Source organism: Panthera onca, chromosome A3 (genome assembly GCF_046562875.1).
Source record: "Panthera onca isolate mPanOnc1 chromosome A3, mPanOnc1 haplotype 2, whole genome shotgun sequence".
Taxonomy (NCBI): domain Eukaryota; kingdom Metazoa; phylum Chordata; class Mammalia; order Carnivora; family Felidae; genus Panthera; species Panthera onca.
The window spans coordinates 477,069-503,359 of record NC_138341.1 but is presented as its reverse complement, the minus strand read 5'-3'; the positions used below and the strand labels follow the sequence as shown (position 1 = coordinate 503,359).

Genomic DNA, 26,291 nt, shown 5'->3' with positions numbered 1-26,291 from the left:
GTTCTTCTTAAAAAATCAATTTATGTTCCTTGTAGAAAATGAAGAGACCAAAAAATTAAGAGATACCATCCATATCTCACCACCAGGAATAATTGTTAACATTTTGGTGTGTGTTCTTCCAAGTTTTGTCCATTTGTATGCATTATTTTTCAAAACTAAGGTACAGTAGTGCTTACTCTTCTGTAAACTATATTTTCCACTCAATAGTAGTATATTTTCCACATTTTCCCAAGCCACCCTGTATTACGGTTTTTTATATTGTTATTATTACTGCTATTATTATTACTTTAGTGTCAGTGTGGTTCACGTAGGGTGTTGCATCGTTTCAGGTGTAGGACAGAGCGATCCGTATTTCCAACCACACAGCGCTCATCGATGTACGTGCACTTGCGTTATGACCTTTCTGTCCACAGCATTTTCCTGTGCGGGTTTATCATAATTTATTATGTAGCTATTCTACTAATCGAGAGTTATTTTGTTTACAGGTGCTTTGTTTTGCTTTTCATTTCAGAAACTCTGCTGTGAAGATCATCCTGAAACACACATATTTGCTTGCGTCTCAAAGTTTTTTCCTCACAAAACTTTTCTGGAAGTGTTGTACTTATTTTAAATAGTATTGCCACATATTTTCAGACCGGTCTTCTAAAACCTCATCTTGGACAGGATGATAGCCATTTCCCTCCAGGGCTGGCCACGGGACTGGCATTCTCTTCTATTTTTGCCAATTTGTCTGGAAAAGGAAGATCATACTATTGTTTTAATTTTTAGATTTGGAAATCTAGTGATAGTGCGCTCTCTCTCACAGACCAGAAATCCAGTGATTTCCACATTTTCTCACACCTCTACTGGTCACTGTATTCACAGAACGATGACGATAAGCGTGCCTGCCTTGACAAGAGTCACACGGTCATCGGGGAACAGAAGACACCCGCGGTCTGACCGGAGCCAGGTCAGAACAGGAGTTAAAACGCGCAGCCTAAGAAAAGGAGATGCATTTGTGTTTGTCTCTGAGGCTGGGACGAAGGTCACTAGGTGTGGGGTCGTCCGGGAGCACGCCCTGATGGAGGCATCCGCGCCACAGGAATGCTGCACTTGTGACGTGTCGGAAAGTAGAAATAAACTCTGCTCCTCAGCTGGACTCCCAGAACCTGAGCTAACTCAGAAGGAGCAGGGAGCCGGCTCAGACATGACATGACTACATGATCCCCCCAGGAAATCCCAGAAATTTCGGAGGCTTTGGTCATCCCTGGGCTTAAAAATGGCTAGATTTCAAGCTCTCAGAGACTTTCCTTGACATTTGCAGCCACAGCAACAATCACACTTGAGCGGTTTCCACACCCTTTACCACCTGCTCTACAGAAGTTAATTCACTTTCTTTAGTGATGGGTTCTTGTGCCCTTCCACACTGTGGCTCGAGGAGACTAGGTGACTCCCTGCAGGGTACAGCTGTCAGGAGGCCCCGGTGAGCACCCTGGTGCTGGAACCCCTCTTCACCACTGCCGCCCCACCTTCCTGTCGTAAGAATGGCACCCGTATATCACCGCGTGTGTTATCGGTAATTGTGCTGTTCATTACTGGTTTTTTAAAAAGCAATTTGTGCATTAAGTGTAGTAAGCATTTAACACATGGTCTTTCTTTCTTTCTTTCTTTCTTTCTTTCTTTCTTTCTTTCAAACAGAGAGCATGAGCAGGGGAGGGGCAGAGAGAGAGAGAGAGAGAGAGAGACAGAGACAGAGAGAATCCTAAGCATACTCCACACCGTCAGCACAGAGCCCAACATGGGGCTGTATCCCATGAACGGCGAGATCATGACCTGAGCCAAGATCGAGAGTTGGATGCTTAACCGACTCAGCCATCCAGAAGCCTCCAAAATTTTCATTTTTAATGTTGTTTATGGAGGTTTTGATGAATACCACAGACAGATCCTAGGGTGAACCCCCAAAGCTCCATCTCCCAGGGGGCATGCCTGAGTGGAGGCAGAAACAGGAACTTACCTCTAATCAAGAGAAGATGGTGAAGGAGATTAAGGTTACTCCCTTGATTAGGTGACATTCTTTGAGACCCATCTTAGCAGACTGGAGCCAGAGAGTGTCCTCGTTGGCTCCTGAAGTGAGGACCGTAAAAGGGATTCCTACACAGCCTGGAACCCCAGGTGACCTCTGAAAGCTTCCGGACAGCAAGCAGCCAAGAGCCCTGGGTCACACAGCCACAAGGAACGGACCTGGCGGCCCCTGTGTGAGCCCGAGAGTGGATTCTTGTGCAGGTGGCCTCCACATGGGAACACGCCCAGCCAACTTCCTGATTGCAGCCCTTGGAAACCAGACCTGGCTTCACCCAGATACTCGACCCACAGAAACTGCCAGATAGTACGTCAGTGTTGTTTTAAGCCTCTGAACCTGTGATAATTTGTTAGGCAACCCCTGGAAAGGGAGGTGACGAATGGTGTACTTTGGGGCATTTTGGTGAACTTTTGGTAACATCAGAGATTCGTAGAAACTAGCATATTACATTTTTGAACATGTATCAAGGCAAAGAAAAAGCAACAAGGACAAAAATAAGACTATAACATTTAAAGACATATGTGTTGAAATTAGAGAATCTATTGCAGAAAAAGTGAAGAAGAAAACAAGAGAATGCAGACCGGCCGCGCAGGTGGATGGGGACGAACAGCCAGGAGGAGTTTGGAAATGAAACGTTGCCACGGAGACTGAGCTTAGCCGGAGCCCCTTCTGGAAAAAGAGAAGAGGAAACAATAGAAAACTCAAGCGTAAATACGAGGGCCAAGTCATGTGGGTGAAGCCCGCCTCGCACGGCAGGTCAGAGCCCTAGAGCCAGCGAGCCCTGCGTGGGGACAGCCTGTGGCCTCCTGAGATCCACACGCTCCCGAGGGCTCTGAGCTACAGGGAGCCAGGCCCCAGCTGCCCGAGAAACCAGGCCCCCCACGCAGAGAAGGTCTGGGGACCAGGCACAGTGTCAGCCGTTGGCCAGCCCAGCCCTGGACCCTCTTCCCAGAGCTCGGGGCGCTGGGACACAGGGCAGCTCCACGGGCAGAAGGCCCCCACGTGCTCGCCCGCGGTGGTCAGTCTTCAACCGCCCGGTAGCAAGGCTCCGCGGCCCTGCACAGACCCCTCTCCAGGGCAGCCCGCCGTGAGAACGCAACTTGCTGAAGACGCCGAAGGTCAGAGAGGACGCAGGTCCCGCCCTGCAAGGGGCGCTCGCTGGCGGTCGTCCCATGAGGCTGTGGCTCCAGGTCTCTGGACTGCAGGGGTGCCGAGCCTGCACGGCACCTCGTCTGAGGGTGGAGGTTCCCAAGAGACACCCACAGCCTGGACAGGCATCTACACTCCCCTCCGAATGGAGAGAGCATTTCCTCAAGGAAGGGTCACTATTTAAATTATAATTGACAGAAAATCCAGGGACGATTGTTTGGTCAGAGGCTAATGACCTTGGGTCTTACGTTAAAGGCCAGTCAGTAAATAATCTTAACCCCACGGTCCTCTGTCTTTATGGAAGTGGGAAGAGACACTAGACTCACCTACAAGACACACGGAAGCACTTTCTGGGACGTTGGTGGGAGGGGTGGCCCCAGGGGAAGGAAGGGCAGGGAGGAGGCATCTCTGGACTCGGGGGGTGGGTGGGGAATTGGTCAGCTTGAGAAAACCTAATTGGGGTCTCAGAGCTCTGGTGACAAGAACTGCTTCGGAGTGCTAATGTACTTGGACACACGGTTGTCTTTGATGGAAACCTGGAGAAGCACACTTAGTTTAAATACCCAGCACGCCATTCTTTCTGGTCCCCATTGAACAGGAGGTGCATTTACCGCAACAAGAGCAACTCAGAAAGATGTGCTCATGTGCGTGGACTCAGGCAGCATTTGTCTGTCTGTGTCCAGCTCATCTCCCTGAGCGCGTGTCCTCCAGGGTCATTTATGCTGTTGTGCCCAGCAGGGTTTCCTTCATTCCTAAGGGTCAATAGTAGCATATATATACATACACAGGGGAATAATATCCAAGTATATACTGTATTATTTATACATGACAGACGATCGTATATATTTATTGTATACGTATGTCTGTATCTAACTGCTGTTTATCCGTCCATCCCCTGGCAGACACGTAGGCTGCTGTCATGTGTTGGCTACTGCGAATAACGCCTCAGTGAGCATGAGGGTGCAGATGTCTCTACAGGACAGTGATCTCATTTCCTTTGGATATAAACCCACAAGTAGAATTGCTGGATCTACTGGTTCTATTCTGAGTCTTCTGAGGAACCTCCATACTGTTTTCCATGATGGTCGTATCAGTTTACATTCCCACCAACTGAACCATATGCCTAAAAATGGTCAAGACAGTGAATTTTACGTTATGTGTATTTTTCCACGATAAAAAAATTGGAAAAGAAAGAGGAAAGAAAGAAAGAAAGAAAGAAAGAAAGAAAGAAAAGAAGGAAGGAAGGAAGGGAGAAAGGAAGGAAGGAAGGAAGGAAGGAAAGAAGGGAGAGAGAAAAGAAGGAAGGAAAGAAGGAAGGAAGGAAGGAAGGAAGGAAGGAAGAAAAGGAGAAAAGAGCTTCATTAGCAGCAGGGACTTGCTTGTTCAATAGTACCCTTTATGTCACTCATCCTGAGGCAAAATCTTATAAACATCACATAATTTAATTCCTCCCTGAGATCAACACTGATCACCGAGGCCACACTGTGGGTGTGAAAGCATGAGATCTCTGCGGCACCTTGTGGAGGTGAGCCAGACCATGGTGGAGAATGTCCCTTGTCAGTGATGACTATTCCATAATTGTCATTGTGCCTGGTGACTGAAATGAGCTAGAATGAAAACGAAAGGAAAACAAACAAAACCCCAATAAAATCTGTATGAACCATGAAAGTTCATTTTTCAAAGATGTCAAAAGAGGTGAATAGCCAAGTAGGGGAAACCGAGAGCCTCTGCCGAACCCTTGCAGAGGGTAGTGTGTCTCCTGGCCTCTGGAGGAAGAGGGTCTGAGGGCAGTTCCTGAGTGGGCACAAATCCTGGTTCCCGCCTTCCACTGGATGTTGGCGCCTTCTCAGATTTCGTCTGTCTGGGCATCATGCACTTGGAGGGTCAGTTAGGAAGGAGGGTTGTTCCGCACCCTTGACTCTGTGATTTACGCACAAGCCCTCCTTGGGGCTGCAACACCCTCGGGTCCTCAGGACCTCGATGACTCAGCCTGCTTCTACCTCTCCTCTTGCCCATGGTTGACTCTTCAGGTAATGCTTTAATTTCTTTTTAGCTCCTCACTAGCCAGGGTTACAGGGAATAAATAGCTTATCAACATAACTTTGGTATATTTTTGCCTTGCCAGCTGGGCTCACATGAATAATGTGGCCAGCTGCATGCGAACAATGTGTACAAACAATGTGCAAATGAACAAAATGGCGTCCGGACAATGTGAGAAGCTCCATTTAGAGGCTCAACATCAGCAGATGTGACATTGACGAGAGTGACAGAAATACAGTCTGGGCGTTGCGGGTGATGGGCACCATGATGAATCAACAGAGTCGAGAACAAGGGTCCTGGACTTGGTTAACTTGTGCATCTGAAAACATTTATCCAAGTCCCTGGAATAAAGTTGAAGAGAACTGTGATTTATTTTTTAGGGAAAAGGTAACTATAGATCATTCTTTCTTTTTCTAAGCAGATGTTAGGAGTATAGCCTGGGCAGCCGTGGATGAGGGATACTGGAATGTTCTTGTTGTTCAGCAAATGGCGTCGCTTCTTAGCCTGCAGGTTTATCCACCTTGGTGTATGTACGTATGTGCCATATACATGCAATATATGTGTATCTACATAAGTAAAGCTGTTCTCATGCAGCAACCCAGTTTTTAAATATTTTATTTTTTTTAAAGCAGTTTTAGGTTCCTGGCAAAATGGAAGGGAAGGTACAGAGATTTCCTGTGAACCTTCAGCCCTGACACATGCACAGCCTTCCCCATTACCAACACCCCCCACCCCCCAACACACACATGGACCTACGTGGACCTACATGGGCAATCATAATCGCCCAAAGTCCAGAGTTTACATCAGGGGTCACTCTTGTGCATTCTATGAGTTTGGACAAATGTACAATGGCGTGTGTCTGCCATTACAGTGTCACAGTGAGGATGGTCACTGCCGTTGAGCTCCTCTGCATCCCACCTGCCCATCTTTCTCCTCCTCCCCACCCACTGGCTGCCCTGACCCTCTTACAGTCTCCGTAGCTTTGCCTTTTCCTGAATATCGTGTAGTGGGAACCATATAGTATGTAGTCTTTTCAAATTGACCTCTTTCACTTAGTAATGGGCATTTCAATTCCTTCTATGTCTTTGCATGGCTTGGTAGCTCATCTTTTTTGTGCTGAATGATACTCCATTGTCTGGATGTGTCTACCACCTACCGAAGGGCATCTTGGCTGCTTCCAGATTTTGGTAATGATGAATAAAGCTGCTATAAACATCTGCGTGTAGGGTTTTGTGTGGACAGAAGTTTTTAACTTCTTTGGGTGGATACCAAGGAGTGCGACTGCTGGCAAGTTTGGTAAGAGTATGTTTACTTTTGTGTGAAACACCATAGTGTCTTCCAGGGTGGCCGCACCACTTTGCGTTTCCACCAGCGATGAGATAGCATCGAGTGCTTTCCATGTCCTGGATTTTGGCCGTTCTGACAGGTGTGCAGTGTTATCTCATCGTGATTTTACCAGTATATTCAAACATAATATTAAATGTACTAGTGCTAAGAGCAAACGGAAAAATTGCGCTCTACTAAATTATATTGGTTGTGTTGAAATCATTTATACTCCTGGAGCCTCAGCTCATCGATTGAAACGTAGTAAAATGATAATGCCTGCTTTGTGGGGTTTTATAAAGACAGAATGTGATCATGATAAGCTTGCTAAATCAGGATTATTGTAGCAGATGAACTGGTCACAAGATGGAGTCCCAAACTAGAATAAGAACTTAGGAAGAGAATTTTGATCAAGTGGCGAGTTTGAGACTCCATTAAGGCACTGACACTCCCATTTCGCTCATTACTTTATTCATAAATAAGCCTTAAACACTTGCTACATACTGGGACACAGCACCGTCGAAGCAGTCTTTGTCCTCGCTGGGGTCATTTCTAAGTGACCTCAGGAGACAGTGATGGGGAAATACTACGTCATCCAACTGATAATCGAACTTACTGAACAGCCCATGTCAAACTAGTCTCCATGAGAAAGTTGGAGCCTTCTAGGGCCTGGGATTCAAGCCACAACGGTCGGCAAGCTGCAGACAGGAGTGTGGTGTTAGCGGCTGTTGCGTTTGTGGAAAACTGGGGCCAGTTCCTCTCCTTTTGGACCGTGTCTACTGAGCACTGTGTCTTGAGGGCAGCGTGCTCACGGCTCAGGTGACTCAGCGTGATCAGAACATCAGACTCTGACTCAGAAGCATGTGCTGCTGTCGCCGGGCCCAGGAAGGATGTGGTCATTTGGCATCATGTAAATGATCCAATTTCTTATCCTTTGTGAGCTCAGTGCAGCCACAGTAGAAAGAAAGTGCATCTGCTCGTTTCTCAGCAAACAAGAGCAAGTCAATACATTTTAAAACTTCACCATTTTCGTTAAAGCAGCCGTGGGACCTGTTTACACACAGCCTCCCATCTCTTCTGCTGACGCTCCACTCAGATGTCCTCGAAATGTGGTTCGAGGAGCTCTCAGGACTTTTTCAGGGGGAAGATGTTACCCTATCTTGCAAGACAATACATTTGGGTTAGACACTGAATCAACCCATGTCCTCCCTGGAGTGCGTGACCCTGCCCCCCACACGGTCTCAGGAGGACCCCGCTGTCCTGGGAGGAAACTGGCGAGCACTGCAACCCCATTTCCAAACAGGCTGTTTGCAAATGCGCTTGTTCTTTGACGGGGGAGAGCGGGCGACCCGCATGCTTGGCCGCCCACGGCCTCGGTCAGGCAGAGCCGTCGGGATTTGCTGTGGGTCTTGGCATTTATGCAACTTGACCGTCCACCCGGCTGCTGCCCCTCACAGGGCCTCGGGCACCGATCTCCTGCAGGGCCGGCTCACAGGAAGGCTCAGAGCCAGGAGATCCAAACCACAACCAGATGCTTTTCTCGACCCCGACTTTCCCTCTGCCCAACATTCTGGGAAGTACCCGCTGACTCACCAAACCTCCGGGTCTGTCCGCAGGTCCCGACTCACCTCCCAGCTCCCATCATCCCAGTGATGGCTCAGGCCCGTCTGGAAACCTCCTCTCACGCCTGCCCCGACACAGAAAGTGTGCGCGCCGTGGCAGGCCGGGCTGGGTTGTGGGCACCCCTGGGCGTTGGAGCTACTCTCCAAACTGGGACGGCGACAGCTCGACACAGCCACCTCCATAGCGGTTGTCCACACTAAGTGATAAGCTCTCTCAGTGGCACCAGGCCTCTGTGTCACCAAGTGTCATGTGAGTGTTATTTCACGTAGACTTCTCTTGTGGAAACCATGAGCCTCCCAGGGTCCTTTAACAATAAACACCTGTTTACATGAGGCTTATTCTGAGCTCAGCGCATGTCTGCCTTTGCCCCTGCACGGCACCTGCCGCGGAGCCCACGTGTGGGTGCCTCTAAAGCCCCGAAGCCTGGAGGACACACGGGAGCACATGGCTGCGTGTAACCTCTGCACAGTAGCAGGCAGTGGGGCCACAACTGCAGGCCCCGTGTGCACCCGGGTCAGGATCCTCCTCGTTCTCACCGTCCCCTCTCCCTGCAAGTCACAGCATCCGCCTGCGTCAGGTGCTCCAGAGAAATAGAGCCGACTGGATGTGTACAGAGAGAGGGAGGCTTACCATCAGGACCTGGCACGTCCCCAGATCTGCGGGCTCGGTCAGCACTCCGGGGTGGGCCGAGGGTGTAGTTCAGGCCCAAAGGCTGCTCAGCTGGAGATCCAGGAAGAACGTAGGTTTTAGTCCCAGTCTGAAGGCAGGAGAGAAGTTGATGTCTCAGGTCAGGGCCATCGGGCAGGAGGAATTCTCTGGCCTTGTGTTCTATTCAGGCCTTCAACTGATTGTATGAGGCCCCCCCGCACAGGGGAGGGTAATCTGCTTTGCTCAGTCTACCGATTTAAATGTTAATCTTATTCCAAAACACCTTCACAGGCACACCCCCAACAGGGTTCGACTCAAAGCCCCAGTGAGGCTGACACAAAAGTAACCTTCACGTATCTCAGAACTGCGTCCCTGGCCCTCACGTCAAACCCTTTGAGAGTGTTTCTGGACATCGCGTTCATCACGAGGCGATAAGCAAGGGGAGTATTTGTAGGGTCTCCCACCTCTGCTCCTGCAGGGATGGCCGCACACCATGCTGACCACATTTCAGATGTTACATCAGGAAACTGTAAATACTGGCATCTAGCTCTGACCGTTAGCCCACCCGTGTCCCCTGCCCTTCTCTCGACCTCGGAGCTGCTGTGTATGGGGCTTGACAGGCAGTGGGAACAGCAGAAGCGAGGTCTGCGGCTCGACAGGGGAGGGCAGAACCGGCCAGAGGGCTGTGCACTCCCTGCTCCTGCTGTGCCCCTGCTGGTGGCTGTGACTGCATCCTTCTAGTACGTTCCTGGGTCTGTTCCAACCAGCCGGACAGAGCTCTGCTGCTGATAAACCAACGGGTCCCAGACGGGAAGGTGGCCAGCAGAAGCCACTGGATCTGTTCACACTGACTTGGCCCTAACCAGCTGCTGTGGCTCGTTCTAGCCCCTGGGGCCCAACTCCCGGTGGCCCTAGAGCCTCTCCCTACAGGCAGCCTTCTCTGTGGCCTGGGCAGCCTCAGCTCCTTTAGAAGACGAGGCCAGTGGAGCATTTGCTTTATTTTTATTACTGGGCAAATCACACCACAAGGCTCTTCATTTACACCACAGAGCACGTCTTCACCACGGAGACCTGCAGGGCTGACACTCGGGTGGCCCCCGGGGCAGCCCTACACGTGGGTGAGGTCGGTGGTACTGTGCCACGATCGTATCGCGGAGCGCAGCGGGCGTGGGGACACTCACTCCCTTGTCACCACCGCGCCAGAACGTGGCAAAGCCGGGGCTTTCCGTATCTTCACGGGCAAACACTGCCTCCCAGGACCCGAGCCGCACCTACAGGAAAAGGTCCTAGTGTTTCAGCTTGAGGACCACGACAGCCCCGAGCGGAGACTTCATAGGTCAAGTGTTAGGAAAAGGAAATGACCTTATCTTAACAAACACGATGTGTCAGAACTTGAAAGGCTTTCCATCAATATCGAGGCATGACTCCTGCAGGAACGGGCAGAATGACCCAGGCGAGGAGGCTCGATGAATCATTGAGATGATTCACCTGCAGACTTCAAGCAAGAGTTGGAAACTTCCTGTCGTATTGTAATGTGATAACGTGAGGCAGGATGTGGCCCTCAGGCCCAGTCCAGCGTGCACACCGCTGCTCTGCCCTGCACGGTGCCGGGGCTGTTCCCCGGAGCAACGCTGCCCTTCCCGGGCCTGCCTTGACCCCGTCCTCCGTCCGGCGGCGTCTGGGCTGGAGGGCAGAGCTGGCGGCCTCCTCACAAATGAGATGCAGGAAAAAACCCGCTTTTCTTTAGAGAATGCTTCTGACCCAGCCTGAGCAGTGAGTCACTGCCCTTGATAATACTGTTAAAAGAATGAAATACAATTTTTGAAGTCTCTAACAATTTATAAAAACTAAGTTCCATTGTTTCAGACTAAAATATGTACACTGTATTTGCTCACGGCAATTCAATTCTATGTTTTTGAATGATCATGGTAATAAGTACAATTATTTTGCCCCGGAAAATTTTAAAGCCAAGCACGATTTCTTGCCTTTAGTATTCGAGGAGGCCGCAGCACATTCCCATCAAAGGGAATGATGTCCCATCAAAGGGACATCAAAGGTCTGGCTCCCGCCCCTGCTCCATGCCCCCATCCCGGCCGGGCACCAGCTTTGTCTCTGTGTCTCACACGGCTTGTGGGCCTTGTCCCAAGGCTGACGACACCTGCAGTCGAGCTCCATCTCCATCGGCGAGGACTGCAGTCGTGAGCTTACTTCAGTTGGAGATAAGCGATGAGGGGGCGCCTGGGTGGCGAAGTCGGTTGGGCATCTGACTTCGGCCCAGGTCATGATCTCACGGTTTGTGAGTTCGAGTCCCGCGTCAGGCTCTGTGCTGACAGCTCGGAGCCCGGAGCCTGCTTCAGATTCTGTGTCTCCCTCTCCCTCTGCCCCTCCCCTGCTCATGCTCTGTCTCTCTCTGTCTCAAAAATAAATAAAAAAACATTAAAAAAAACTCAAAATAAATAAAAATAAACATTAAAAAAAACCTTTGTGTTTCAAAGGACACATCAAGAAAGTAAAGGAAACACACAAATTGTGGGAAAATATTTGCAAATATCTGATAAGGGACTCATATCTAGAATACATAAAGAACTCTTACAACTCACAAGGTGCTTGGGTGGCTCAGTCGGTTAAGTGTCCGACTTCAGCTCAGGTCATGATCTCGCGGTCTGTGGGTTTGAGCCACATGTCGGGCTCTGTGTTGACAGCTCGGAGCCTGGAGCCCGCTTCGGATTCTGTGTCTCCCTCTCTCTCTGCCCTTAACCCACTCGCATTCTGTCTCTGTCTCTCTCAAAAATAAATAAACGTTTAAAAAATTAAAAAAACCAAACAATCTTTTAAGGGGCGCCTGGGTGGCTCAGTCGGTTAAGTGTCCGACTTTGGCTCAGGTCATGATCTAGCGGTCCGTGAGTTCGAGTCCTGTGTCGGGCTCTGCGCTGACAGCTCGGAGCCCAGAGCCTGCTTCAGATTCCGTATCCCCCTCTCTCTCCACCCCACCCCTGCTTGTGCTCTGTCTCTCTTTTTCAAAAACAAATAAGCATAAAAAAATTTAAAAGAAAAAAGAAAGAAGCGATGAGACCTGAGGTCTTCCTACTCACACGGTCAGGTTATCTATGCATATAGGTGGACGTATTTTCCCCTTTCCAATTCTTCGGAATGTCTGATTCCTCTTTATTCCGCTGCCTTCTTAGATATCAGTGTGGTAGTAGGCTTTCTGGTCTCCTTCAACTCTGAGGGGCGGGGGGCGGGGGGAGGCTCACACACTCTCGTGCACTGTCACTTTGCGGTGGGTTTTCGGCATCTGACCTTTTTCATTCCTGGTTTGGTGAATCTTCTTGGCTGGTGTCATCAGTGATGAATACACCATATTTGCCAAATACTTTGTCTGCATCAGTTGACATAATTTTCTTCACTCTGTTCCTGTGATGATGTGCATTGATTTCACTCAGGATGTGCAACGCTCACCTTTTTGTTGATTTCTTGTCTGCCTTTATTATTAGTTATGGAGAGATGCATGTAAAATCCAAGCAGTATAACTGAGGATTTGTCCATGCCTTTATTTTTATTTTTTGCTTTGCCCCAACTTTATTAAGGTATGGCTGACAAAAATCGTGTACACTCGAAGTATATGATGTGGTGTTTGGTACACGAATGGTTCCTCAAGCGACCTACTCACACACCCTTCTCCTCACACAGTTGCCTTGTTGCAACAGTGGGCTGAACGCTCAGGATCTACTCTTTCAGTGAACTTCAGGTGCAAAAGGGTATCATTTACTGAGGCACCTGCTGTACATTAGATGCTCAGAACTTACTCTCTCACTAACCCAATGCGTTGTGCCTCTTCTGGCCAAGGCCTTCCTATTTTCTCCAACCTTCAGCCCCGGTAACCACCCATTTCTTCTCTGGTTTGATGAGTTCAACTTTTTTATTTTTTATTATTTATTTATTTTTAATTTTTAAGTTTTCTTTTGATGTTTATTCATTTTTGAGAGAGAGAGAGAGAGAGAGAGAGAGAGAGAGAGAGAGAGAGGGAGAGAATGAATGGGGTAGGGGCCGAGAGAGAGGGAGACACAGAATCCGAAGCAGGCTCCAGGCTCTGAGCTGTCAGCACACAGCCCGATGTGGGGCTTGAACTCATGAGCTGTGAGATTGTGACCTGAGCTGAAGTCAGACAATTAATCGACTGAGCCACCCAGGAGCCCCAGGTTCAATTAGATTTCACACATAAGTGAAAGCATATAGTACTGTTTTTCTGTGTCTAACTTGGTTCACTGAGCATAATTTACTCTTGAGTACATTATCCATGTTGTGGCAAATGGCAGGATTTCCTTCTTTCTTATGGCTGAGTAATACTCCACTGTATATTTATATATTTACATATTTATATGTTTACATTTAACGGTGATATTTACACATACATATCCACTGAATGTGTGTGTGTGTGTGTGTGTGTGTGTATAAGCATATAGACCACATTGTTAAAATCCATTTATCCACTGATGGGTGTTTGGGTGTCTCCTTATCTTAGATGCTGTGAGTGACACTGCAGTGAACGTACAAATGCAGAGATCTCTTTGTGATACTGATCGCATTTCCTGTGGGTAAATACCTGGAAGTAGAATGACTGGATTAGACGGTCGCTCCGTCTGTAACATTTTGAGGAACCTCCACACTGTTTTCCAGACTGGCTGGCCCAGTTTTCATTCCCACCAACAGTGCACGAGGGTTCCCCTTTCTCCACACCCGCGCCAACACCTGTTACCTTTTTTGTAATAGTGCCCGTTATTTTTGCTATTCTGGAAACTTATTCTGTTCATATCCTGAGATTATACTATTGTAGGTATGCACATTTAAATTGTATATTATTCTTGAAGGTTGAGCCTTTATTATCACTTGATGCTCTTTGTCTCTGGTTACCCTCCCCTACTTTCTACTTTGTCTGATATTAGTATAGCTCCTCCAGGTTTAGTTTGCATGGAGTGTATTTTTCACATTTTTACTTTCAAACTTTTTTTTAATCATGTCGAGGTTTGTCTTTCGTAAACCACACACAATTGGATTATTTGGATCGAATCTGCATAAAATCAGATTATTTTATTTACCACCTCTGAAAACTTTTGTCTTTAAATTGGAGAATTTAGGTAACTAACATCTAATGCAATTTTAATATATTTAGATTTGAATCTTTTTATTTGTTTTCCATTTGTCTTTCCTTCTATATTCCTTTTCCTCTGTTTTCTTAACTTACTCTGGAAAGTATTTTTCTTCTGTTAGCTTGTTAAATATACATCCTTTTACTGTTATCTGAATAATTTCCATGGTGATAGTACTAAACATATTCTTGAGTTATTAAAATCTAATACAAACTAACAATTTAATACCTGTCAACTAATGCAAAGGTCTTATAACACTTTAACTTGTCTACCAGACTTTCCTGCTATCTTGGCCTTTTTTGCTAATGCTATCATATACTTCTAAAAATACATAACCTGTAACATACATTATGATATAAATCTACACCATCACCGCGCACAGTGTTTGTCTGCACTTCTGTAGATTCACTTTTCTATTATTATTCCTTCTGTCTCGTATTTTTGCGCTTCCATCTGGGTTTACTTTCCTTTTGCTTAAAGGACTCTCCTTGGAATTTATTTTCACCTGAATCTTCTGTGAAACATCCTCCCGGGTCCGTGACTGTTGTTGCCTGGAAGTCTTTATTTCACTTTCATTCTTGAAGCCACCATCTCTGGGCGCGGAACCCAGGGCACGCCCACTTCCGGCTGCACGCCGATGACGTCATCCCATGGACTTCCTGCTTCCGTGGTTCCCATCAATCCCCGTGTTTTCCCTTCTTGGAAGGTGGTGTATGTTTTCACTTGTCTACTTTAAAAATTTTTTTTTTTTTAACGTTTATTTATTTATTTTTTGAGACAGAGAGAGACAGAGCATGAACGGGGGAGGGTCAGAGAGAGGGAGACACAGAATCTGAAACAGGCTCCAGGCTCTGAGCTGTCAGCACAGAGCCCGACGCGGGGCTCGAACTCACAGACTGAGAGATCATGACCTGAGCCGAAGTCAGAGGCTTAACCGACTGAGCCACCCAGGTGCCCCATCACTTGTCTACTTTAAGATTCTGGTTTTGGTTCAGTTTTCCGCTTTTTTGGAATGCTGTGCTAGGATCTGGATTGCATTGTCTTGAAGTTGTTGGGCTTCCTGAATCAATGACTTGCTGTCTCATAAGTTTTAGAAAAATCTGAGCCGTTCTATCAAACATTTCCTCTTATTCATTTGATTTGTCCTCTCTTTCTTTGACCGTTTATATATGTATTAAACTTTTGTCATTTTCAATTTTTTTGTCCACCTTTATTCTGTGTTTTCATGTTCACTAATTGTCTCTCTTTAGCTGTGTCTAAACTATTGAAGTAAATAGTTATTTAACAATAGGAATTAATAATAATGCCAGTATGTTAAATGTCTGCATTGAAATTTTAATTTACATTTTTCTCTGTTCAGCACTAGGGTTTTCATTTTGTTTTAAGTTTCCAGTTTTCTGCCCAAATCTGCCATTTCAGTATAATTTGGCACATGATACCATAGTTACCTTAAAAGCCATGTCTGATCATTCCAACCCCTGGATCTCCTGTGGGTCCAACTTTGGTTTTCATTTACTTTTCTTATATGCATGAACATTTTTGAATGAATGCTAGACATTTTATATAAATAATGTGAAGCTGTGGCTGAACTGTTTTTTATAATAATTTAAATTTTCTTCTGGTATACACTTGGTCTAAGGATAAATCACCTTAAATCAGGGAGGGATTGAATAATTAGGTGCTCTCTCCACTCCTGTTTCTCTCACTATTTCTGCTCTCTTTCCATTTCTAGGGTGCAGATATCTGAGGGTGGGTACTGAAGGCCTTGGCTGTTTACCAGTGTGTCTGCTCCAGAAACCAAAATCCGATTATTGTCCCTCCACTCCTTGGATACTTCAGGAATCTCTAATATGATTTTTGGTTTCTCATTACCGGCAATTGTTTCAAGTAACTTCAGGGGCTGGGCTCCCGCCTCCTGGTTCCCTGTTCTTGATCCTTGTCTTGCAAATGCCCTCAGTGCTCAGAGCTCTCTGGTACCACAGCCGAATATCGAGACATGCTCTGTCCAGCCGCTCCAAGTGTTTCCAGCCCAGCGGCTCAGCCTGCAGCCCGTGAGAGTCATGGAACTCCTCACAGAGTTTGCACAGAGCCTCTTTCTCTCCACGGAACAGCAGCGTTTCGACCTAAGCTGGGCCCTCCCTCCCAGGGCATTCTGTGGGCCTCATCTTGGCACGGCCCCCTTAGATAACAGGAAAACACTTTCCTCTTGGATTTAAAAATCTATCACTGAAAAAAATGCAAAGGTCTTGATGAGAGGGCAGGAATGAGCTCCAAGGCACAATGTGCAGGGAGGGGAGGTGTCCCTTGCTGTAAAGGGGATACTTTTTGCCTTCCTCAAGATTTGTTCAGTCCTCGTGCTGGTGCTTATGTCTTATCACATTTTCGTTAAGGAAAATCTCTGTATTCACTAAGAGAGGAATTCTCAATATTTCTGTCCATGGCACATGGAACGTGCCACAGCTTTGCTCTCTGGAGCTGGCCCTCGCCTATGAAGGAGGCTTTGCCTCTGACCAGCAAGGAAACAAGGAGGAGTGATTGTTGAATCCGGTGTCATGAGAACATTTCATGCTGGATAATTGTCGACATTGTGTTTCTACAGGACTTCTCATGTATTCTGAACCTTTCGCAGGCTGTGGATCACTGTGGGACTGTCCCCATTTCCGCCAGGTGGGCCCGGGGCGCTGCCCCTCAGCAGCTCTGACAGCCCGTCTGCTCTGTCTCATCAACACGTGACTCACGCCTGCGGGCATCTCACCAGGTGAGTCCAACCTCCTGGGACTCTTCATCCAGCTGGTGTCATCGTGTAGGACATTTGTTTGGGTACAGGGCTCGGGGGGACGTGGGAGCGAGATCGTGGAATTCAGTCCTTGCCTCCTGTGGCTGCGTTCTCCTTCGAGCCCGACAGCATTCTCCTCAAGATCCGAAGGGCTACTTACAACGTCTGTTTCTTTTTTTTTTTAAATTTTTTTTTTTTCAACGGTTTTTATTTATTTTGGGGACAGAGAGAGACAGAGCATGAACGGGGGAGGGGCAGAGAGAGAGGGAGACACAGAATCGGAATCAGGCTCCAGGCTCCGAGCCATCAGCCCAGAGCCTGACGCGGGGCTCGAACTCACGGACCGCGAGATCGTGACCTGGCTGAAGTCGGACGCTTAACCGACTGCGCCACCCAGGCGCCCCTACAACGTCTGTTTCTAACGTGTGTTAGTGCGACTGCGGCACGTGAACAGCACGTGTGAGAGGGAAGTGTTAGCAGATACTGTGAGCTGAGCCTCAAGGGTTCTGGCGTCTGGTCCACAACAAACCACATGTCAAGAACCTACAGAAAAATTACCTTTTAATTTGGTAAGAGAGCAACAGCGATGGAAATTAAGTTACTGCAATGTGCAGGACTCTTAAGTTGTTGCTGTACAGTTAAGTAAAAAAACTGCAGAAGTTTCTCATCTACCAGCTTTGTTTTTGTTTTTGTTTTTTTATGGTCAGTTTCTTAGAACCCGAGAGACAAGGACTGTCTCTTTTAAAATTAAATTTTGTAATGACTCCCAGAGCTAGTGTGATGGGAAAAACTAGAAACTGGAAACAAACAATGGATTTCTGCTGGAAAGCATGAGGCAAAGCACTCTGTCCTCAATCGTGTGTCAGAATAAAACCGCGCTCAGTGTCAGTGAGGGCGGGAGCTGGGGTTCCAGATTTGACCGTATTAAACTATTTCTGTGACTCTGTCTCTTAATTCCTTGACCTGAATCTTTCTCATTTGTAAAGTGGAAACATTAAAAACTACTAAGCTGTCTTATGACCTTGCGTGAAGATAAGATAAAAAGCACAGTGCTTACGTGTGACCGTGTGTGTGTCACGATTTTACAGTTTAACTAATCTGGCGTTACTGGCACTGTTACTTCTCTCAAGAGCTGAAATAGCAAAAAAAAAGCACCTGTCAAAGTTGTCTGTGCCCACTGACAGATTTAATAATACCTTGGATGCTTCATTCCTTACGAAGGTTAAGATAATTTCTTTTTCGTTACACACTTTTTGCAAAAAACAAGTGGGAGTATCAATTGTTGATTCATTCACCAGCTTCTCGGGGCTCACTTGCAGCTCTGGAAGATCTGCAGATCCACGAACATTATCGCCTACCATGCCTGCCACAGCAACCCTCACAAGTCGACCTGGTCAGCAGCACCCGAGAAGCTTCCAAGTGGGAAAGCGCAGCCCCACCACTTTACAGATAACTCCCTCTTTCCCGTCATGGCTTTGTGCTTTGGTGCAGAGCTGGCCCCCAACTCCTGAGCTGGAGCTGGCCTAGCCCCCACCCCATCATGTTCCACTTCATCTGCATACAATTTTCTCTTTATGTTAAATTGCATATTAATTACTTACAGTGCAAGGAGAAGAAGGTCTTTATTTTGTTTTGTTATTTTTTAAAATAAAGTTTGTTTATTTCTTTTGAGAGAGAGAGAGAGAGAGAGAGAGAAAGCACACACACAGGACAGGGGCAGAGAGAGAGAGAGAGAGAGAGAGAGAGAATCCCAAGCAGACTCTGCACTGTCAGCATGAACCATGAGATCATGACCTGAACTGAAGTTGGACAGTTAACTGGCTGCACCACCCAGGTGTCCCAGGAGAAGGTCTTTAGCCAGAGAGAAGTAGGGTCCTATCTTTTCACCTTCAGCTGAACCTCCTATCCTCTCATGCTACCTTATTTTGTGAGCTCAGGAAAGTGCTCTTTTCCCTCCTCCTTATTTTTCCTTTTCCCCAGGTCTCATCAACTTGGTGCTTTTCTTCTTTTATTAATGTATTTTATTTCTATCAACTTCCCTGGATATTTATAGCTATTTATGACTTCTCCAATATAATCAATTCATCTTCAGATTAATATTTCCCACTCAATATAAATAAATCAGCATCATATCTTCATCCCAGACGCAACTTATACCAGTACCTAGGTCTTGTTTCAAACACTGTTATCCAATAGAGAAATTTGGGCTCCCTGAAAAAATGGCTGGTCTAGGACTGGAGCAAGAAGCATACAAGATGGTTCTGCCCTATCCCGTAGTACCAAGAAGTGAAGCAGTGATACGAACAAACAGCAGCAGTACACTGATGGGGGTATGTGTATATCTGTTCAGGGGTCGAGGCTGGAACCATTTGAGCAAGAAAATAAATAAATTAGTATTGGATTATAACTCAAAGTGTACAACAAATATTGACAAGTTCACACTGATGTAAATGATTGAATGAAGAAATAAATAGTGGAAAAGAGGACAAATCTTCCATGCGGAAGAATTCCAAATAATTTATGTATATGCTATGGTCTCACTGGAAGGGAGCATAACCCCCCACTTAGGTGTGGGGTGTGCACGGTGACTTCCTTCTAATGAGCATGCGGTGGAAAGGGGGTTTACAGTGGAGAGAGCTGACAGTGCCCCCTAGCAGATGCTCAGGCCAGCATCGGTGGTGATGAGTCAGGTTGACCACACACACCCTTGAACATGCTGATCTGACTTTGTGGTCCCCTCCCAACAACACAAACTCCCTCTTATCATGAAAATAAAATCACATGATTTCCAGCTGTGGGCATCCCACACAGTGCTCCTCCAAATTGGCAATGCCATCAAAAAACAGGACAGCCTGGTAAGTTGCCACATTCAAGAAGAGCCCAAAAAGACACGATGACTACACAGAGGAGGTGTTCCACATGGGGATCCTGGGACAGGAAAGGGACGTCGGGTAAAAACTAAGACAATCTGAATAAACTATGGGCTTTTGTTAATAAGAATGTATTAATATTGGTTTATTATGATAACAAATGTACCACACTAATGTGAGGTGTTAATAATTAAGGAAACTTGGGGCACCTGGGTGGCTCAGTTGGATGAGCATCTGACTCTTGATTTTGGCTCAGGTCATGATCCTGGGGGTCATGGAATTGAGCCCCATGTTGGGTTCTTTGCTGAGCCTGGGGTCTTCTTGGGATTCTCTCTCTCTCATCCTCTGCCCCTCTCCCCCACTCACTCCCTCTGTCACTCTCTGTCTAATAAATAAAATAAAATAAGGTTAAGGAGATATGGAAACACCCTGTACTATCTTTGAAAATTTTCTGTAAATCTAAAACTGTTCTAAAAACTAAAATATATTTTTAAAAGATGAAAAGATGGTACTGGTAGTTCCCCAATTGTATTCAAAGATTCTGACAACTTGTTCTTAGCTATTGACAGAATAAGTAGATAAAAATTCAGTAAGAGCATAGACGGCTTGAATAATACTATTAACAAACTTGACTTAATTTTCACTTATAGAGCACACTCCACTCAACTACCAAAGACATATGTCTTCAAGTGAAAATGAACGTTATTCAAGATAGATAATATGTTGAGCCATGACGAAGTTTAAATAAGTTTAAAGGATTGAAACATAAAGAGTATATATTCTGACTAAAATGGAATTAAATTATAAATCACTAGCAGTAAGATATCTGAAAATATTTGGAAATTTGAAGCCTACTTCTAAATGAACAATGAATGAAAAGGAAATTTTAAGGAAATTAGAAATATTTGGAAGATATTGATTATAAGAACCTAATCGATGAAAGTATGTGGGATTCAGCTAGAACGGTGAATGAAGGGAAATGTTTATACATTATTAGAGATGAAAGTTTAAAGTTAATCAGCTAAGCTTCTACTTTAAGAGACTAAATGAAGAGCAATTTAAAACTAGCATAATAACTAGTATAAATAGAATAGAATAGAACAATAACTAGAAAAAAATATATAGTAACAATAAGAGCAAGAAATCAGTGGAATTGAAAATATAGAAAATCAACAATGTCAAGTTAATTTTTTTGCAAAGTCTCATAAAATTAATAATTCTCTATTAACACTTATTTCAAAAAAGGGAGAAAATACATATTACCCATATCAGAAATGAAAGACAGGGCACCACTACAGACCCTACGTGCATTCAAAGGAAGATGTGGGAATGCTATGAATTGCATTATGGAAATACATTGTCAAATTCAAGGAAATGGACAAATTTTTTGAAGAATATAGCTTACCAAACCTGATATGATGGGATATGGATAATATGAAAGCATATGTATACTAATTTAATGTATAATTAAAAATCTTCCCCAAGAGAAAAAATCAAGGACATAGAGCCTTCCTGGTGAATTATAGCAATCATCCAACCTTGCACAAACATTTTCACAGTATGGAGAAGGGAGGAATATTTCCCAACTCAGGAGGCCAGAATTATTGTGATCTTGCAAAGGGGCAAGCAGGTATAAAAGTTCCTTCTCTTGTTTTGGATAGTTGCTGCACAGGTGAATACAACTGTCAACACTCATAAGGCGGTACAATCAGGTTCTCTGCATTTTAGTTCATGTAAATTGCAATTCAACAATAGTTGCATATTAAGAAATAGGCTTCAGATTGACCTTCTTTCTCGTGTCCACCCCACTGCTTCAGTCCAGATGCCAGCACCTAGTCGGGAAGTTTGTGACAGCCCCCTCGAAGAGCCCCTCCTCGGGCTCCTGGCACACCCATGTATTCTGCATCCAGGGTTTTGTTACATCTCATTTGCCTGTGGGCTCCCTTTCTCTACTGGCTTCTCATTGTCTGCAGGATAAAGTCCAAACTTCTTAGCGAAGGCCTACAAGTCCTGATTAATGTGGTCCCTGTGTGCCTCTTCCCAGCGCTTCATTTACTGGGATAGCAACAGTGGTGTGCTCCAGGATCTCAGGGTTGAGATGGCTCCATGAGCTGTTTTGTGGAGCTCACAGTGGCAGGGACATGGCTGAGTGACGAGCAGAGGTGGCTCAGTGCCAGTGCTGGTGAGCAGTCTTGCACCAGGTCCCTCTCTGTCCTTAGGTCACTATGACGAGTTGCTTCTGTTCTTGGCTCCCTCAGGGAAGCTCCTCACTCACTCTGACTTTCCTCCTTGGGGGACTCTCAGCACTCAGGTGCCCTCTTTTCTTGGTTGGATCACTTAATCAATTAAGCTCCACTCATTCCAAGAAATTTTGATTTTGAATTTAAAAGAAAAAAAAAGTAAGAAGGACACTCCCTGTGACTAGCCAGATATGTTAAGTCTGGACATCTCTGGGAGCTTTTTGTAGACTGTGATTAATGAGCTGTTGGTAGTAAATTGCAAGCATATTCACACCTCTAAGTCACATTATTTAACCTCAAATTTACTGACTGGAGAAAACTTGGGAAACAGAAAGTGTAACTCCATGTGTGAGATAGACATCCCTAATTTGGGAATGTAGAACTTAGAAGAGGGCCACAGATTTCTACCTATCAAACATTCACCTTGAAATACTAGCAACTTCACTGTGTCTCAAATTTTTTTAAGGTAAAAGTAAATGATCACTTTCAGGCTCTTAACATATCATTTTTCTCCCCAAAGTAGGCCATTAGCCAAATCAAAGAAATGAAGGCAGAAACACAGGAGCTGCCAGCTGGCATGGGGAGGATGCATGGGCCAGTGCCCAGCCGGGCTGGGGGTCCTCACAAACCCCAGTCACATGCAACCCACCTTCCCTTTGAGTTGGGGAGGGCTGGCAGCTTGGGGGCTCAGCAAGGGGGGAAGACTAAGCCCACATCGTCTTCACCCTGATGGAAAACACATTCCAGCAGAGGCCCATGTCCTTCCCGCCAGAGCTTCCTGGACATTTGCACACGGTAGATGCCGACGTCATAGGTGGCACTGCACATGTTTCTGGAAAGCTCTGCACCTTAGCGAGGTGTGAATTCGCGAAGCCCATGACGTCCCCTATTGTCACCAGTCATATGCTTGGACAGCTTTTATTGAGACAGACGAAGTCGTCCCCCACCCGTGCCCCTGGCACTGACATGGTGAGGCTCATTGCTTCTGCCTGTATTTCTGCTGAGACCCCCTACTCAGCCTCCTGTCTATCGTGTGGCTAGGCCAGCCCCCCCACCAAAATGTGAAAATAAAACAAACAAGCAAAAAGCAGCTGTTCTCTCTGCTCTCAGAGTGATCTTCTTAAAAGGAACACATGGCCGTTTCAGTCCCCTCACAGGACAGAAACGCTGACACTGGACCCCAGTTCCCCTCAGTACCCACCAGGCTTCAGCCACCCTCTAGACTCCCTCACTGTGCTCCCAGCCACCTGCAAGCCCAGTCCTGAAGTGCCTAGATCCCTCTGCACCTGCCGAGCTCTAGCCATCCTTCAAGGTCTCACTGAGACGTCTGAGCCCTCCCCTTGGCAGCCCCGACCACACCCACTATCACTACCTGTGGATGTTCTTACCTGTCACACGGAACAGACCCTGGACTCCCAGGGCCGCTCCTGTGGCCCTAACTTGTGAATCTGCACACAGCACATGACGCCCATTTTGCTCCCAGGAAATGACCTGCCAGCCCTGGAAAGCCCAGCCTTGTTGACTTTCTGGACCGTCCTCAAGACACTCTTAGACACTCTTTTGCACTTCCAAAATGAATTTTTATTTTACAAGAGACTCCTTAGTAAACGGACATATAAATAATACAAAACCACAACCAAAAACAAACAAGAGAAGATTTTCTGTCAAAACCAGCGGTGCTGAGTAACTGGAAGGAAAGAGGGTGTCCACTTGGGCCCCACCTGCATGTCAGGCTGTCCCCGTGTCTCAGAAGCTGGGGAGATGCTTTCTCGAGTATGTTGTCCAGTCCCTAAAACATTAGAGCTGTTGACTGTTGGCCCAGAGCTGCAGAGAGAAAGAGATGTGTGTTTTGCAAAATAAATCACAAACAGGCTCCAAACTGCTGTAACTTGAAGACCTCCTTCATTAAACAATCCGGTCAATTAGATGGTTCTTGGCCCGATCCTGGGGATCAGGTCTGGAGTCCAGAGTGTCCTGAGGCTCGGCTTGACCTGAAATGGCCAATGCGGCCACACTGTTTCTGGCTTAATCTCACACTAGACCTGCAGAGACTCCTGCTCCCTCCCTGGGCACACTCCTCCCACCCCCCACATTTCCCCTCCGCACAGAACATTGATGAGTGTGTGGTGTCACCAAAGCCCACAGGAGACAGTGTTTGGCATAAAACTCAATATAGACCCACAGCCAGCCATGGGTTAGAGCCCTCTGGTTTAGTCAGAATTTTGCAAAGGATAAAAAGAACAGAGGGGTCCGCACCGTGGTTCTTGGGCACGAGGAGAAGTCTGTTGTGTCCGGAATGGCTTTTGCCTGCTGAGTTCACATTCAGCCACTGACTGGAGAGGCCAGGCAGGTTGCGGGGGGCTCAGAGTTCCGGAGCAGAGTTGATAATAGTGAACAGAAATTGGAAGTGTCCATTTTCTTAGTGACTGGGTGTGAAATAATGGCCTTGTTTTTCCATGATACCGTTTTGTATAAAACCTTTTGAAAGACAACAATGTTAAGCTTTACAAATATGCGAACACGTACTGTTCGTAAGGAGCTCAAACGACTATGGGTCTCACACTCCTGCTACCATTTTACAGGGAAGAGGCCAGGCACTAATCCTCCCTGGCCCATTGTTACATAGGCAGCGGTGGCAGAATGGGACTCGAATCCCTGCTTGCTGATCCCAGGACCCTTTCTCTCCAGCACAGAGCTTTTTGTTGGGGCGGGAGTGCGGGGGGGGGGGGGGATGGAGAGAGCAAGCATGAGCTGGGCAGAGGGGCAGAGGGAGACAGAGAATCCCAAGCAGGATCCACGCTCAGTGAGGGGCCCAAATCGGGCTCGATCTCACGACCCTGAGATCATGGCCTGAGGCAAAGTCAAGAGTTGGACATTCAACCGACTGAGCCCCCCGGGCGCCCCAGCACAGACCTCTTTTACCAATCCCAAATGAAATAAAGTGCCACAGTGCTGTTAAGCAGAACAGGCTCTTCTCTACTTTGAAAACAACAGATTATTTGTTTTGGTTACAGAGAAAACACGGCAATTATTTTCTGTGTTCCTGCTGTTGGAGGAAAAGTGCTAGGACGGCGTGGCCACAGCATGTTTGCAGGAGGCCAGCTCTGCCCCAGACCGGCTCCGCGCCCTGGATGAGAGGTGCAAGCTGGCCGCCAGCCTCGGAGGGTGGAGTCCTGGGATGTTCCCCCCAAAAAGCTGGGTGTCCGTGGCAACGCTGTCCCAAGCCAGCCAAGTCCAAGGTGTTGGGCAGTCTGCAGAGAAGGAATCTGCATCTGCGTGGAGGTGGCAGTAAGCAAGGTGATTCTGGAGTCAGAAGGAAGTCCAGTGGAGCCGGGAAGGTGCCTGATGCGAGGACCAGCTGCTAAAATGGGCAAGACTTGGGACACGCTTTGGTCATCACGCGTTTTGGCAAAAGCATCCGTCTTAAGGGGGAGAAGTTGAGGTGCCTGTAAGACAGTGCCATGGTGCTCGGACCGTATCTGCTTTCAATTATGCTGATTTTGTCCATAGATTTATTCACAGCATCTAGGTCTCAAAATGTATCCAGTTGTCTTCAGCCTCAGAGAACGTGGTCTTGAGCCAGCCCTGTTTTCCATTTCTAAAGGAATGAAAATACATTTGGCCTCCGCTTCGTGTGGGTCACCCAGACATAGCCAAAGCCTGTGAATCACGTAATTTTTCAGCATATGGCAGATCCGTGCCGAGAGCGCCAGGACAGCGCGCTCGGCTCCGGGAGGCAGAGGGGCTCGGGGAGAGCCCGCAGCCTGGGTGTTTGACCCAATACGCGAGCGAAGGAAGACCTGTCTCTCAGCTGCGATCCTGCTGTGCACCCAGCAAAAGTGAGATAAGCACCCGCTGCTGTCGTAAAGCCATTGAAATAGGCGTTTACATTTACAATTATCTGCGTTACCAGACATGAACATTCCACAGAACCACCTTCCAGCCCCGTGCGGTCTCCTCCACACCCCTGCAGTCCGCAGCAGGGAACGCCTCTCTTTAGGGAAGCGTGTTCCCATGCGCTGTGCACTGGTAGCTTGTGTAAAACCCACGCGTATGGAGACATCCATGTCTGTGTGTGTGGTTCCTCGTGGAAATGATTAGAAGGGAATCTTTTTTCATATTTTCTCTGTTGGCATTAACGATTTTTCGAAAGTATCTTTTTTACAGGCCACACTTCTGCTTAGGCGGTCAGCACACACGCAGTGGGTACGGAATTGAACAACTTCCGCGTGACTCCCGGGGACTTGCAGGGGTGGAGAGGACACCGCCTGGCCTCGCCCGCGGTGGTCCTGCCGCCGATGAGCAGCTCTGAGCTCTTCAGTTTGATCCCGTTCCGCCGATGCCCGTTGTGATTTGCACACAATTTCTAGCTGCAACGCGCCCCCGCCTCTGCCCCCCTTCCAGCTTTCACTTGGC

The 26,291-nt window shown here is 46.9% G+C and overlaps 1 long non-coding RNA gene across 1 annotated transcript; it reads right to left on the bottom strand.

The window, feature by feature from the left end:
* Positions 1-2,640: 2,640 nt before the first annotated feature.
* LOC132687525 (uncharacterized) lies at positions 2,641-14,593 on the bottom strand. Its single transcript, XR_009614173.2, has 3 exons — positions 14,495-14,593; positions 8,825-8,951; positions 2,641-2,728 (listed from the first exon to the last, which is right to left on the bottom strand). It is a non-coding gene; the product is annotated as an uncharacterized LOC132687525 (long non-coding RNA).
* Positions 14,594-26,291: the final 11,698 nt, after the last annotated feature.